Genomic DNA, 12,559 nt, shown 5'->3' on the forward strand with positions numbered 1-12,559 from the left:
GGGAAGTCTCCGTTGAAGGAGGGACAGGACCCCTTCTTTCAAAGGGGGAGAGGTTAGAAGCCAAAGTCTCCTTTAGAGGTACTTCAGAGGCTCCCAAGAACCGGTTTTCACCTAATGCTGGCTTACTGTTCCACCTTTTTCTCCCTGAAGTCTGTGCTTCCTTCTTCCTCCTCCTTTTTCAGAGACTGTGGCTTTACTTGGGGTATTTGTGAGTGGGTGTGAATGCTTAGCACGCTTGTTAAACACTGAGCTAGATATAAAGGGGGCACTGGCTTTAGCTATTAGTCTTGAAATATATTCTCTGGAGAGAGTATAGTATGTAGAATATATACTAGATATCTATATCTGTATCTATATAATATAGATATTACATATTCTATATAGATCAGTTAATAGCCACGTGCATTTCCTTTCTCACGTGATGTATACTTTTTCAAACTTACGACCCTGGCCACCAAAGGTCTTGACCCCTCATGGAGAATCACTCTTAACGTGAGCCATGGTTTCTGATGAAATATTCTCTCCCAGATATCTGAGAGCAGAAAAAACAATCTAGAAGCTTCCAACCAAATGAACTATGGTGGTAGTGAGCTTACAGGATCTGAACATTAGGATATTTGAGTCATCTGATTATACCTTTCTAAGAGATGAAGTCATGCTGAGCTCAAGAAAAATGGGAACAAAGAGAGCCTAAGAGAGAACTTTTTTAAAAGTTTATTTATTTATAGACAGAGCACAAGTGGGGGGGGTGGGGAGCAGAGAGAAAGAGGGAGAGAAAATCCCAAGCAGGCTCCACGCTGCCAGCATAGAACCCGATGCGGGGCTTGAACTCACGAAACTGTGAGATCGTAACCTGAGCTGAAACCTGGAGTCAGACGCTCAACTGACTGAGCCACCCAGGTGCCCCATAAGAGACAAATTTTCAATGAAAGGAAGATGATAGACTCTATACCATTTTGAGAGAAAGCAAAAGAAAAAAAAAGTAAGTATTTTCATATCAGTGATTTTTTTTTCGCTTTATTTGTTTTTCATTTCTTTGTTTTTTTTTTTCTATGTGAATTGAAACAGTTTACATTTCCCATTATCTGTGGGACATGAAAAGGCTGTAATTATAGTTCATAAGTTAATTAAAGAAGAGAAAGCCTTTAAGGATAGAAATGAAATTAGACATAATTCAAAAAGTGTCATTACCTTTGAAAGCTGTTGAAAGTGCTCTGAAGTCCCCCTCAGAATCTGTATGAAGTCTTTGTACAGCTTCTCCTAGATCCCAATAATGTCTTTTGTTCTTCTGTACCACAATTCACGTTAAATTAGTGGCATTGATAGCTATCAGGGTTTTTTTTTTCTTGATGATTATTGTTTTAATATTCTATAATTGTGTAAATGCTTCATAAGTTTCTGATGGCTTCTCTACACATCTGTGTAATGACACTAAAGATCAAAGTGCCTTCAGTCCTTTCTACATTTTCAAGATACTTAATTAGGTTATACATTATATACACTACTGTCTTATTTTTATTTTTAACTTTCATTGAAATACAATGTTTATATAGCAAATGCACAGACCATGAGTGATTTAAAAAAAAAAAAACTGAATAACACTCCTATGTAACTAACACTAAAATCAAGACCAACACCCAGATTGCTTCTAAATTCTGTAATTGATTTTAATTAGAAGGTTGTCCATTCGGCAAACAATGCTAAGCAGTGTTCAATAAATAACTACTAAAGAATAGAATTGTGCTATAAGAAAGAAAATCTATCTATGGATTTCACTACTGTTATCTTTAGCTAGGACATGCTCTGTTAATAAGAAAGTGATAAATGCTCATTTATATCAGAATTTTAGCACTGTATGGCATCTAATCTACCATGAATTCCCTCAGTTAATTCCCTTTGTGGGATATCACTGGATGACATCTTCCTAACCCATCGTCCGTATTCTAGAGAATTTCTTCAATAAGAAACAAATTCTCCTGCTAAAAACCTTACCTCTATCTTTTAGTTTTCCAGTACTTTCTGTGACTCCATTACTTAGGTTAAATCACTGTAAAAAATGGCCAGGAATTCCCTTTCAGATTTAAATCAGTAAAAGATTGGGGCACCCGGGTGGTGCAGTTGGTTAAGCCTCCGACTCTGGATCTCAGCCCCGGTCATGATATCTCACGGTTCCTGAGTTGGAGCCTCGTATTGGGCTCTGTGCTGATGATGCAGAGCCTGCTTGGGATTCTGTCTCTCCCTCTCTCTGCCTCTCCCCTGCTTGTGCGCTCATGCACTCTCTCTCTCAAAATAAATAAATAAACTTAAAAAAATTAAATCAGTAAAAGATTATGTTTCCTTCGATGGCACATGCTCCTCCCAGGTTGGTCCTCTGTCCACTTACCCCAAGATTCCATGAAGCTGCCTGTAGCTCCCACCTTCTATCTGAAGTATAAAATTCTATTTAAAGTACAAACGTGGGGCGCCTGGGTGGCTCAGTTGGGTAAGCGTCCCACTTCGGCTCAGGTCACGATCTCACAGTCCGTGGGTTCGGGCCCTGTGTCAGGCTGTGTGCTAACAGCTCAGAGCCTGGAACCTGCTTCACATTCTGTCTTCCTCTCTCTCTCTCTGCCCCTCCCTTCCTTGTGCACGCGCGCGCTCTCTCTCTCTCTCTCTCTCTCAAAATTAAATAAACATTAAATTAGCAAATAAAATAAAGTACAAAAATGACTTTAGACTATTTTCAGCATGGATTCTTCTCTTTTTGTCCCAGGTGAAGTCTCTTTATTTACTTTGGGTAGTCTGTGAGCCTTGTGTTTAATGTTTAGAGTTACCCAGCAGAGCAAGTGAAGATTTCTGGACTAAAATATGCAACACAATTAATGTGCTCTATATAACATCTATATAACATTGTTTTGTTCTGTTTTGTTTTTCAAATTGATCCGTTATCATCGCTTTCTGTAATCCATAGCGCTTCGATGTGTTTCAGTCTTAGTTAGGTATCTGGAGCGGAGAGGAGTCTTGTCATATGCTGGTATGAATCATTCATTTTCCTGGTAATTTCCGGGCCAGAGAACCAGGGTGATTTTCGCACATAATAGTAGCATTTGTGCTATCCAAATGTGAAGCCCGCTCTATTTCAGTTTGTCACACTACACTAAAATGATCTTGTAGCAAATATCACGTATCTGTGCACACATATATACAAATGCACACATACTGGTATTATGTGCAGAGTACTAGTCCCTGACAGCATACTAAAAATCAAATCAGTGGTTTCAAAAATGTATGCTATGATAAAAATGGTATTAAAATTTTTTTAATGTTTATTTACTTATTTATTAATTTAGAGGGAGAGAGAGAGACAGCGTCAGCAGGGGAGAGGCAGGGAGAGAGGGAGACACAGAATCCGAAGCGGGCTCCAGGCTCCGAGCCGTCAGCACAGAGCCCGACGCGGGGCTCGAACTCAGGAACCGCGAGATCGTGACCTGAGCCGAAGTCGGACGCTCAACCCACTGAGCCACCAGGAGCCCCAAAAATGTTATTTTTTAAATATTAGTTTTAATTTTTAATCTTCCCCGGTGCCTACCACATAGAGGTTCAAATCCACAAGAAGGGATAGATTGAGTACATTTGTAATCTAAATATATGTGAAATGTTAGTTTTAGAATAAATATTATTTTAATGTGCTCACCTGTAGCATTTTTCCACCCCTATTTTGCCCCTAAGAATGAGAAAAATTACCAAGGGGCAGTTGACACTTAAAAAGGATTGTTGTTGAATTGAAAATTGCAGAAGAGACTAGTTCATAAACATCTGGAGATGTGCCCTTCGTGCTTCAGTGCTCATTAGTAGTCCAGTTGGAGGAATCACCATTGAGCTGAAATGCACAGAGGCTGCCTCTCACGCTAGGAATCATGTAGTAAAACAAGCAGTAGAGATTTTGGCAGAAAAATAACTACTTGCAAAGGGTAGGGACTGTATTTTTGCCTATGTCTATGGCCTAGGTACATTATCTAGTCTTTGATAAAGGATGGAAAATTATTCAGTGGCAAGTATAAAAACAGTTAAGGGGGGATAATACGGAATTACTTGAAATGAGAAACGATGGTTTTATTATTCATTTTATGATGCAATTTAAAAATAATGATTCATATTCAAATTATAAAGGAATATACCCAAACATAATATTTTAAGATGTCTGTCTCATGCCAGGAATCTGATCATGATTATTCTCTGAACTCAGGAATTTCTGAGCCTCTGTGTGGCTGGATAACCTCTTTATCTTAAAAAGTTCTCTCCCTGCATCACCCAGGATACATAGATATAAAAAGGCTTTATTTGAATCAAAGCCCACTTAAATTCACAGTCCTCTGTGATTATTATAAAACCAACATATTTGGGAAGAATATTTAGAAGGAAGGAGAGAATTTTGTGATTCTATGTAGTGGTAAAGGAAACCAATATTAAATTCTGCCAATGTGAATTTTCAGCTTTTTATTTGTTGTACTATCAAAAAGTAGAAAAGATGAGAACATGGGTTCACAGACTAACCCAGGCGAAATTGCCATTATTATCTTCATTGACAGTCTCCTATTCTTTTTTGAAGGTACTCTTCTTGCATTCCTTCAATAATGCTGACGTGACAGTGAGGAAACAGTCATTAACCAATAGCATCAGGTAGCTCCATTTTCTCCTTAATGTGCACAAAGGACAGCAATTGTATGCCTTTGGGGCATGGGAGAGATAGGTGACAGATGTACCCTGTGATCATTCTGATATTCACCTCTCTAGTAGGGCTATGCCAACCGGGAAGGTAAGGGTCAACAGACCTTGAACAGCACGTTCTGGTAGGCTGTGGAGAACAAGAGAACGCCTACACTGAAGAGCACCTCTTTTTAAAGAGCGATCGCCAGGGGGCTACCAAAACCACCTCTGCTACACTCTGCCTTCCCTGCTTAATTTTCATTTATCTTCTCCTGTTCCATACAACTCTAGCTTTATAAGATCTAGGGAAATGTTTCGTAGAAAGTATAAAAAATACATGTAAAGATATTTAAATCTCACCGGGGGTCACAATAAGGCAAGCTTCTTGGGGCCCAGCATCATCGTATTTATTCTTTTATTAAAGAACAGTGTCTCCAGTAGGAATGCCCTCGGAAAAAGAGGAATTGATTTGAATGTCCTTGCCATTTGGACAGTGTCAATTTCCTATAAACAAGGATGATTTTGTGCCTTTAGAGGAAATTGTAGGAAATTGCAATTTATCTGGGGCAAATGTGGAAGATAAAGGACTAGATACAACTTAGTCAATTTAGATTTAAGAAATAAATTGTAATAATAATAATGATAACTTATTTTCCCAAAATGGTGCAGTCATCATTTGACAACTACAACTGTCTATTTAAGGCAAATACCAAACAGTATAAGAGATAAAAATGAATATTTAAGTTTAAAACCAATTAACTGGCATATTTACTAAAAATAATTTAAGGAGGGGTGCCTGGGTGGCTCAGTCAGTTAAGCGTCCAACTTCGACTCAGGTCATGATCTCACGGTTCGTGGGTTCGAGCCCGCGTTGGGCTCTGTGCTGACAGTTCAGAGCCTGGAGCCTGCTTCACATTCTGTGTCTCCCTCTCTCTCTGCCCCTCTCCCGCTCTCACTCTGTCTGTCTCTCTCAATCTGTCTCTCTCAGAAATAAACATTAAAAAATAATTTCTAATTATAATTTAAGGAACAAAAAATATAACCAGTAAGTCATTAAATGGAAACACTAGAATGTAAGAAAAGTATTGAATCTGAAAAGCATAAATGAATTGATAGTATTTTCATTGCCCAATAAAGTCAGTGATGCAATTAAATGATGGTGGATTATACAAATCAGGTTCTTAACCTGAGATAGAAACTAAACCCCTGAAATTATAAGCAAATTTTCAGTATATGAATAAGGATTTTTCCTAGGACAGGATTTATAATGTTCTTCAAACTTTCAACACAGACCACTATTGAGAATTCTCCTCCCATATAGCAAAACTATTCAGGGACCCTATACTGTCCCTCGTTGCCCTCCTCCCCTGCCATGTCAGCCTCACCCCATTCTGGTTACTGTTGAACTCTGTTATTCCCAAATCTAGTGTCCACTTTGTGTCATTGTTTTACTCGACAGCTTAGAAACACTTCTCGAAGCATTCATTCCTTCCTTGACATTTTCCTCCTTCTTGAAACAATCTCTCTCCCTTCATACCACATTCTCCTGGTTTCTTTCCAATTTTACTGGCTACTCTTTCTCAGTCTTGTTTACTGGCCCTCTCACCCTCTTTGCAACTCCTGAGTTCAGAGCCCTCCAAGACCCAGACTAAACCCTCTTCTTTATCTCCATGTTCTCTCTACATAGTCTTATCTAGGCTCATGACTTAAGCTTCCGACATCAAATTCTAATTCCAGACCTTGCTTCTTTCTTGAGCTCCAGACCCTAATATGCAAGTACTTGCCTGACATCTCTTCTTCCGTGTCAAATGGATGTCCCCTTACATGTCTAATGGAACATCTCCCCTCCCCAGAATCCCATTATTTAAATTACATTCATTTCCACTCCATTGTTGAAGTCACAAATCTTCATCTGTCTCAAACTTTTGATAACCAGTTAGCAAGTAAGACCCATCAATGGTATCCCCAAACTATATGACAAATCTGACCACTTTTCTCTAACGCTAACTTCTGTCCACATCTCAGGCCTTCTAAGAGGTCACTCTTGCCTCCCTAAACGCATTCACCTTACAGTAGCTAGGGTATACCCTTTAAATGGAAACATCATCATGGCACTTTCCACGTAAAACATAGCAAAGGTTTTCTGTCACACTTAATATTTCATGTTCTAATTAGAACTCGCAAAGCCCTCACTTGCCTGTCTGTTTGCTCTCATTTCTTCAATTCTGCCCTAACCACTGTACCCTAACCACTGTAGTCACTTTAGGGTCTGGGTCTCTTAACACACCAGGCATGTTTTCCCTCGTGGCTTTTGCCACAAATCATCACATGACTGGCCTCTTCACCTTCAGGTTCCAAATTTGCTGTCCCCTTCTCAGAGGATTCTCTTCTTATCAAACAGTCTTATCTAGTCCCACAAATCTCTCCATCACGGCATCTGTTTTATCTCCGTTATAGCCTTTATCATACCTGAAACTGCATTTAGCTCTGTTAGTTACTGCCTATGGTCTGCCTGTGCACACAAGAATATAGGGTCCATAAGGACAGGACCTTGTCTGTCTTCTTCACTGGTACATCCTGGTATCTCAAACAATGCCAGTCACATGGTAGGAGATCCACAAATGAGTGAACGAGTGAACATGACTCTTTGGAGTAGAGCTCTAGGAGAGCTTAAGCTGGTGGAGGTGAATCTCCATGTTATTCTCCTTAAATTCGGGAAAGTTAGGCTAAAGAGACAAGACTGCCGAATTAACCCCATTAAGAGAAATCAAAGAATTTAGGAGATGATGATTGTCATCATCTTGTCCTATTATACTTTTCACCCTTCTTCCATTGTAGCATCAAAGTAATCTGCATTATTCGCAGCTATTTATGGTCAAAGCTAGAATAAGATACACCCCATGTTAAATGTGATGTCTCTCGGTGATATGCATCTTTTTTCCCTCCAGTATACTTTTCTGAGTTTCTGTGTTTTCTTCAGTACATCTTGTTTTATAGATGGAAAACATTTATAAAAACCTTTTCCTTATGACCCCAAACTCATACAAAATACCACTTCTCAATAATGTCTTTATCTACCATACGCAGATATATGTACAACCTACAAAATGTGATATATGCCTTTTGTAAAACCTTGAAAGTAACTTCTCTTTATATACATACATGCATTTGTCTTTGTACACGTGTAACAAAAATAATAGTGATAAAATAAAAGCTGCTACTAGCTACTGATGGTATCAGGTGACTCACACACCCTATAGCTCATGAGTCATTTAGAGCAACTCTCTCTTCCTCTAAAAATAAGGAAACCAAGTTGCAGAGAGGCTTAGTAATTTCCTCAAAATAAAATAGCTAGAGTTTTCTACAGCAGAGACCATTTCTGACTGACTTATTTCTATATCTTAATGCTAACATAGTGCTTGGGAAATAGTAGGTACTGTATATATTTATAGATGAATTGGGGAGTGTGGCTTACATTTGAATCCACGCATGAATGACACATAGACTCTTCACTGCTCTACGACATGTACCTTTGGCCTTCTCTCTGTGTGTACTTTAATCAGAAGTCTTATGATTTGGAACCCTCTTTGAAATTAGCAATAACTTCTTACTCAATGCAACTTGTGTTACATTTTATATTCAAGGCAGGATCAAATACTGGAATGAATGAATGAAGGGATGAATGAATGAATAGATCTGTCAGAATTCGTACAGAGTCCTGGATTGATAATGTTTGTTGAAATTGAGTGTCCGCATAGCCATAGTTCTAATAAAGTTACTTTCTTTGGAAGATTATCTCAAGAGAAAAGTGACCAAAGAATAATCATAAAGCCTTGAATAAGATATTTTGAAGTATAATGATACTTGGCTTTTGGCAGGGAATCAATAATGGTTAAGACAGTTATTAGAGATTTTTACATGAAAATGTAGTGTTGGAGTTACTTGATTCTTTAACATTCTATAGTATTGGCCTCTAAAAGTTCAACATAGTAATATAGTCCAGTTGGGTTTTTCTCGTTTAAGAGCAAATAATGGCATGTGATACATTAGGTTTCTCGTTTGATAATTCAGAAAACAAAGCAAAAAACAGGCCTCAAATAAAATTCATTTGATCTTAAAAATGAGTATCACCATTACTTCAATTCTTTTAAAAAATGTTTAAATATTTTTGAAGGAGAAATTACATACAGTTGTCTTCTTTATTATTCATGGTAGTTACGTTCTCTCTAGTCACAGCCAACACTGGATTAGTGAATACTGAATTATTGCTCCTCCAAGAAATACGGGGTTAGATTCCTGCAAGCCTCTGGTCACAACATTTGCATCAACTGATCGGTACCTAACCTTGCTTTTGTGTGTTTCTTTTTAAACTTCTCTTGTTTAATGCATATAATTGATTCATTAACATTGAACTCGCAACCAACAGCATTTTAACCTGTACCTGAAAGAAACTTCTCTAACGTGCATACTTTTCTTGCAGTTAGGAATGCTAAACAGCACTTCACTATATTCGGGGGCTATTTATTTATTTATTGGTGTGTGTGTGTGTGTGTGTGTGTGTGTGTGTGTGTGTGTAATATAGTGATTCAATACTTCTATACATTACTCGGTACTCATCGTGATAAGTGTCCTTTTTAATCCTCCTCATGTACTTCACCCATCAGGGACCATTTTAATAGCAACACACAACTGAAAACACCAAACTGCAGGAAATGTGTTATTAAATATGCAGTAGAAAGAACAGTTGGTCGCAGGATGACAGCTGAACCAAGGAGGCAGAACACTGCCTTTTTGGGTTTCAGCTGGGAACTTGGACTGGATGGTTCCATTTTCCCCTCCATCTGTGCATGCGCCAGTCCGTGAATGACCAAAATACCACACGTATTGACTTGGGGTTAGCGGTAAATATTAACAAGTAGGTGCTTCACAAATACTGAATCCGTGAATGAGGATCAACTGTGTGTAAAATGCACAGATCTTAGACATACAGTTCAGTGGATTCTGATATTTATACGTAGGTGCCCAACCTCCAGTTGAGATATGGAATGTGTTCGTTACCTCAGAGAGTTTCTTTCTGAACCTAGCGTCCATTCCCACCTGCTCCCCTCTCTCGTAGGCATCTGCTGTCTTGATTTCTATCACCATAGGTTAGTTTTACTGTTCTGAGATGTAATACTTAAGGATTCATTCAGCGTTGGGGCACCTGGGTGGCTCAGTCAGTTAAGCGTCCGACTTCAGCTCAGGTCAGGATCTCGTGTTTGTGAGATGGAGCCCCACGTCGAGCTCTGTGCTGACAGTATGGAGGCTGCTTGGGGTTCTCTCTCTCCCTCTCTCTCTGCCCTTCCCCTGCTCACTCGTGCGCTCGCTCGCTCACTCGCTCTCAAAATAAATACGTAAACTTGCAAAAAAATGACACTTAATGAATCCCTTTTTTTTTTCCATCTACATTCTTTCAGGCAAAAAAATGTACCACTAGTTGGTTCTTTTTTATTACTTAGCATTTCCTTGTTTGAATATGCACTGTGTGGTTATACAATTATTTTCAGTGTAGGCCTCTGATAAAGCTGCCAAAACATTTCCGTGCGAGTATTTTTGCAACATATATTCTGATTAGGGTGAGTAAATATTTAGGAGGGGAATTGTTGGGTGATAGGATTAACGTGCGTTTAACTTGGTTAAAAAACAAAACACCGCGGAGCTGCCAAAGAATTGTTCGAAGGGTTGTGCAACTTTATATCCCGCTAACAACGTATAACAGTTCAAATCGATCCTGATCTCAGCGAGCTAGTTCTTTTAGTTTTTAGCCCCTGAAGTGGGTAGAAAATTATATGTCATTGCGGTTTTAATTTCTCTGATAACTAGCAACCCAGTGATAAAAAATGTCATGCAATGTGCTCTCCTCTCTGTACTTATTTATCTACCTTAAAGATTCCATTCATCAAGTGGCTCTTTCAAGACGAAGGCCTGTTTCAAAGTGGCCTTTAAGTCCATACCTGTCGAAGAAAGCCTTTGGCAGTCCCTTCAACTTAGGAAGATGAAGGAATTTTTGGCCTGCCCGAGCACCTTATTACGTGTTCTATCTGACCGCAAGTGATCCTATTTATAATGTGGTTTGGAAGATGGCACATACCAACGAGCAAGACTAAATGGTGTCAAGTTCCTTATGATACGGAATTTACAGATAATATGAGAAAGAGTGCATGGTATATTTATATAGAAATACCACCTTCTTCTTTTTTTTTCTTTTTATTGCATAAATGGGTAACTGAGAACTTACGGGATCTATCAGTAGCACATTGGAACATTACAACGGCCTAAAGATGGATTCCTATCCCAGGAGATTTTTCCCAGAATATTGAATATTGAGCAAAAGCCTTCAAATTCTAGTCGCTGTAATTTTATTTGAAGCCCTTTCAAACAGATGTTGCATGGTGGATTGCTACTATATTTTAAATGCTTTCTTTTTTTCAATATTCATTAAACTCGTCTTTTCTTCTTGTCTCTAATAAGAGGAACATCTGTTTCTTCTTGTTCAATCAGCACAACCATCTCAAGAGCCTTACTTTAAAAATAATACCATTAGAAAGACAGCCTAGATAGAATGTGCTTCATTAACATTCTGCATTTACTTCCAAAACAAGTGTTTCCAACAATTATAAGTTAGGGAAATGTTAGAGAAAATATTATACAGCAATTTAGTTATCTTATAGAAAAAAAAAAAAAATTAAGACCAGAAACTGGAATAGGGTTTCAAAGATGTTAGTTTTAGGTTAAAAACTCTCTTTATAGGGGCACCTGAGTGGCTCAGTCGGTGAAGCGTCCAACGTTGGCTCAGGTCATGATCTCACAATTCATGGGATCGAGCCCTGCGTCGGGCTCTGTGCTGACGGCTCAGAGCCTGGAGCCTGTTTCAGACTCTGTGTCTCCCTCTTTCTCTGTCCCTCCTTGCTCGCACTCTCCTTCCTTTCCTCTGTCAAAAATCAACATTAAAATAATTAAAAAAAAAAAAAACTCTTGGTAAAAAGATCCATTTTCTTTTAGAATATGTAGTTGAAAAGTTTTTATTGCTATGAATTAATAACTGGAGATAGCTCTTATAAAATACTATCAAATAATCATTAAGTGTAAAGTTACATAAAAAATGTTGCATTAAGGTATATTTTTAAAACACAAAAACTTTGGAAAATATGTACTCCAGTTTTTATCGGTCTTCTCAAAGTTAGTCACTATGGGAAGTCCTTGCTTGGAATTCCATTTAATTTTGAGGAGTATGTCACAGACATTCAGAACCATATCTATTGAATAATGTAGTTAAAACACATACATAATTTGGGGAGGAGAAAGAAGACCTGGAACTATGAAAGAATAAGACCGATTTATTATATAGCTCAAAATTGGCTTAAATTAGCTTGAAAGTTGTTGACTCTGATATTAATAAGAGATACAATCAGCGACTTTGCCAAATTCCCAAATTCCTCACCACTGATATTGCATGATTGGATTTTATTTGGGGGGAAGGAGGGGATTTGTTCATAGAGAAAACCAAATTTTAATCCTTTCATGGTAATGAACACTTAGAGAATTAACAACCCAGGTTGATAGTTGGAGAGCTGGGCGGGCTGAATAAGAAAGAGTAGTTATGTACCGAGTGCTAACTGTGTATCAGGCACTGTCCTAGGTGATAAGGGATTCACAGGATCCTCAGGACAACCCTATGAGGTACACACTTGTGTTAGTCCTCTTTAATAGGTAAGGGGATTGAGGCACAAGGTCTGACTACAGTAGGTGGGCGGAAATGAGATTTGTGCCCAGATGGTCTGACTTCCGAATGGCTGCTGTGTGTATCGTGTGCTTCTGGCCCTCTGCGGGTGGG

General features: G+C 38.5%; 1 protein-coding gene across 1 annotated transcript in view; it reads left to right on the top strand.

Annotated features, from left to right (window-relative positions):
- CNTNAP2 (contactin associated protein 2) overlaps positions 1 to 12,559 on the top strand; it is a 1,228,588-nt gene that overhangs the window by 302,260 nt on the left and 913,769 nt on the right. The window lies entirely within an intron of this gene.

This window comes from Panthera leo, chromosome A2, assembly GCF_018350215.1.
Source record: "Panthera leo isolate Ple1 chromosome A2, P.leo_Ple1_pat1.1, whole genome shotgun sequence".
Classification (NCBI taxonomy): Eukaryota; Metazoa; Chordata; class Mammalia; order Carnivora; family Felidae; genus Panthera; species Panthera leo.